A 4506-nucleotide genomic window follows, 5' to 3' on the forward strand; every position below is an offset into this window, starting at 1 on the left:
ATTGTAGAATGATACGTAAAATTATATAAAAAACAAAAAACTATTTTTTATTATAATTCAATTGTTTTTCAAATAAGTGGTTTTAATTGGTTAAATAAAAAATTACATTGTGTTTTTTTTTCAAACGACAAACTAATCTACTCTTAAACACCACCTATGTCTCCTAGTGAAATTTAAAATCATAACATCTCATTTGAGAGAATCATTTTTTACTGTTAAACCAAATGCCCTGATAAAAAATTACATTGTGTAAGTTGACACAATGTAATTTTTTAATTATAAAAAATTATATTGTGCTAACTTACAAGTAATTGTTGATATATCAATTAACCATCATAATCAAAATGTAAATCAATTAACTTACAAATAATAGTTCATATATCAATTAATTTACAAAAATAATTTTTAATTATATTATAACAAATCCAAAACATAAATCAAAATATAAAATAAATTTAAAAATATATATTCAAATGCTATTTTTCAAAATAGTTAAAATGGTTTTATGCAGAAAAATCCCATAATTTTAAGATTTTTTTTTGATAAAGTCATAAATTTTTTTAAAAGAAGTCCCCGATTATTTATTATTTAGCCCCAATTAACGAAATAGTTCTTATTTTTATTTTAACAAGAAATGACAGATTATCTGTAAAATTAAATAATCAAAACTTTTCTATTCACTTTTTCTAGGACTTTAGCATTTTTTTCCAAAATAATAGGACTTTTTGTACAAAACCCTATAAAAGGTTTAAATATTATAACTATAGAATCGGCAAGTCAAATTAAATAAAAAATATCCAAAAATCTATTTTTTTGTTATAATTCAGTTTTTTTTTTTTTTTCAAATAAGTGGTTTTTAATTAATTATCCGAGAAAATTACATTGTGTTAACTTAAAACTAATAGTTCATATCTCAATTAACCATCATAAATAAAAATATAAATCAGTTTAACTTACAAATAATAGTTCATATATCAATTAACTTACAAATAAGTGGTTTTTAATTATATTACGTTAAATCTGAAAAATAAATCAAAAATATAAAATAAACTTAAAAATATATGCATATTTTTTTCAAAATAATTAAAACTGTTTAACTATTTAAATGTAGAACGACAAGTCAAATCAAATAAAAGAATATCAGAAAATGATTTTTAATTATAATTCATTTTTTACTTCAGATAAATGGTTTTTAATTAATTAATAGAGAAAAATATATTATATTAACTTAGTTCATACATCAATTAATCATCATGATTGAGACAATAGACAATGAATTTCCACATTAATCAATCATAACTTTAAATCATAATACTAAATCGAAAATCATGTTTAGTTTTTAATAGATGTATTGAATGATTTAATTCTGATAGATGTATATGTTATAAGAAGGTTTGTAATATTTACAAATTTATATATCAATTTAGTGGAAGAGTTATTATTTTATAGTTAATTATGTAAAATTTAACAATAACGTTTTATTTTACGAGACCTGAATCTTTACATAATGTCATTTAAGTTTCAAATCTATACGGATACTTACCACATTACTTTAAATTTTGTCTTTATTAAATCCATTCATTAATTAATGAAAAACTTTATCGATATTTTTTTATTAAATAAAAACAAAATAATAATAGACTACAATCTTATTAAAAGTATGAAAGGCAAATCCATAGATTTCATTAAGCATCATCTATGTTAACATTATTGTTCAATAATTCATATTCTAGAACATGTAAAGTATCCATCCTAATCATATAATAAGACTTACAGATATTTATATTTTATATTATGTATTAATATACAGTATTTTTATATCTCTTATGATAAAAGCTTTTATTTTCAAGTAGTAAGATAAATATTTATTTTCAACTATATTAATTTTTTTTTAAATGTATGACGTTTATTTAGTTTTAATACTAGCTATTCAAATTCTAATATAATGTACTTAACTTGTTTATTTGAATATGATACAAAAAACCAACAAACTATGAAGTCTACATACTATTTTAAAAACAATCAATTTTCCAAAAATAGTATCTTTATTAATTCTATTAATAATAACCATAGTTAAAAAATATATATATGTGCCTATAAAAGTGAATGTTTTTGTGTGGTGTGCGTTATTAAACATGATTCCTACCAGAACTCCTTTCTTGGATTGACACAACCAAACTATCCATGAATAAAAAGCATGTGTTTGAGGTTATTGTATGTATAAGTATGTGGATGATTTGGAGTTCGAACTCATTTCCTAAAAACATTTTGTTTGATAAGGTGATAATGTTTTCGTTTAATTGGTTTGGTATTAGGAGCATGAAATGTAAAATAGGATGAAACGGATGGTTACAAAATCCGATTCTTAACTCTCCTATGTAATTTTGTTCCTTGCTAGCTCTTTACTAGTTTTTTATAAAATCGTGGCTATTAAAAAAGTATACATAATTTTAGTCGCACATAATCTGTGGCTAGAAGTCATTTCTATCATGTGTATTAATTTTGAAGATTTTATTTTATAAATTGCATTGGCTACTATAAATTTGAACTTTCAATATTTTAATAAATGTTTTATTTATTATACGGTTCAAAATAATAAAAATATTTTATATTAATCTTTTAAATTAATACAAAAATTATTATTTCATAATTGATGTTACATCATTAGCAATTCATCTAGTTGTATAGTAAAAGGTGCAAGTTATAAGTCCAATTTTACCCTTGATTTTTCTCTCTCTTAATAGTATTTGTTTTTTTAGCATACATGGAGTATAAAAAAGAGAAGTGATATTTCTAATATTAACAAACATTTTTATGTAAGGGCTAAATGCAAGAAATAACAACATACTTTTTTTTATTTGTATATTACAACATCTTACTTCAATTTCTTTCTATTACAACATTATACTTCTATTTTATTTTTTCTTATTATTGATGTATCATATGATAAAAAAAATCTACCCAATTACAACATTATACTTCCAATTCTTTTCTTCTTACCACATCATACTTTGAAAGATCAACCCAATTATAACAACGAAATTGCTATAATAAAACTGAGTAGATTTTTCTTGGATTTAGAATCACACATCACAAAACAAAACCATTTGTATATCAATTAAGCTTTTTTATACTCAGTTTTGGCAGAAATGAAAATGTCAAAGCAAAAGAAACACTAGACATATCATCATCATGCAAATGAAAAACAGACAACACAAACTTTTGCATCAATTCAAATGCATACAGATCAGATCATTCAGAGTTGCTTGGAGGCTTCTCTTTTGGATGCTTGGAGCTGTAATGATCAACAAGCTGCTTCTCATTTGCTAACTGCACCTGAAAAGTCAAAAACCCCAATGCATTTTCCATTAGGTACTAATTCCGGACAAAAGGGTAAAATGGTCATTTACTATCATTCACAACTAAATGAAACCTAGATCAAATTCAAAAAGAAATAAACCCAAATACACCTAAAACAAGCAAACCAGTACTAAATCAATATTTGTATCTTGAAATTTCTTCAACTATTGTGCTCCACCACCAAAATTACTATTCTACAATAAGTGTTTCTTCTAATTTACCAAATCAAAGTCAGATGAGAATTCAAAACAAAGTTCAATAAGTAAAACATACACATTATAAGTCTATATCGACTTACTATTTCTTCTAATTGTTCAACACACAAGTCAGATCAGAATTCAAAACAAATTTCAATAAGTATACAAACAAATTTTAAAAAAGCAACACATACACACTATATCAACATGCGTAAGAGTGTATCTTCCAATTACTTATCTCTGCTACAACACCGAAAATACTAATATTGTATTTTCTAATCATACGAACAAAACAAAGATCAAAGTTCAACCGATTGTGTAATTTAAAGCCCGATAAAACTAAAACAAGCAAACAATCTTCTGAATTCCTTCCTCTCTCAGCTACAACATCAAAATTACCGTTGTTCATATAGAATAAATAATTTCTTTTAATCATATATGTGAAATACAGATAAGAATTCAAATAAACGATCAGCTTTATCAAACCTAAACAATCATATAAATCGCGCAAAGAGGAACTTACTTTACAGATAGGGCATGTAATTTTGAGAGCAACGGCACGTGCTTCAAATTGAGATCCTTTTGATTTCTGGTTCTTCTCTGCATTTTTCTTCTGCGCCTCGATCTTCTGTTTTCCCCTTGTCATCTTCTCTCTTGTTTTGTTTCTCTCTCTAGAAGTTGCAGTTGCACCACCAGCGTCAAAACAGGGAAGAAAAAATTTGTGTACTTTTTAGTTTTGGGATTAGACAAAGAAAAAATTGCACTATAGTACCTCAACTATTGCTAACTTGCCCACTTGGCCCCATCATGATACTTTTTTGTCAAATCCGTAACGTGCTTTTGACACCTCCTTTATGTAGGAGGGTTTTTGGTCATTTCAAGTACTTTAATTTCTTTTACCCTTCTATAAATAGATACAAAAAAATTATCCGTTTTTTATTGCAAATTT

The 4506-nt window shown here is 24.7% G+C and overlaps 1 long non-coding RNA gene across 1 annotated transcript; it reads right to left on the reverse strand.

Moving 5' to 3' along the window:
- Window positions 1-3090: 3090 nt before the first annotated feature.
- Window positions 3091-4260, reverse strand: LOC144997266 (uncharacterized). The gene is made up of 2 exons (XR_013659755.1): window positions 4081-4260; window positions 3091-3336 (listed from the first exon to the last, which is right to left on the reverse strand). It is a non-coding gene; the product is annotated as an uncharacterized LOC144997266 (long non-coding RNA).
- Window positions 4261-4506: the final 246 nt, after the last annotated feature.

The sequence above is a fragment of the Lactuca saligna genome, chromosome 5 (assembly GCF_052625555.1).
Source record: "Lactuca saligna cultivar CGN05327 chromosome 5, ASM5262555v1, whole genome shotgun sequence".
NCBI classification, from domain to species: domain Eukaryota; kingdom Viridiplantae; phylum Streptophyta; class Magnoliopsida; order Asterales; family Asteraceae; genus Lactuca; species Lactuca saligna.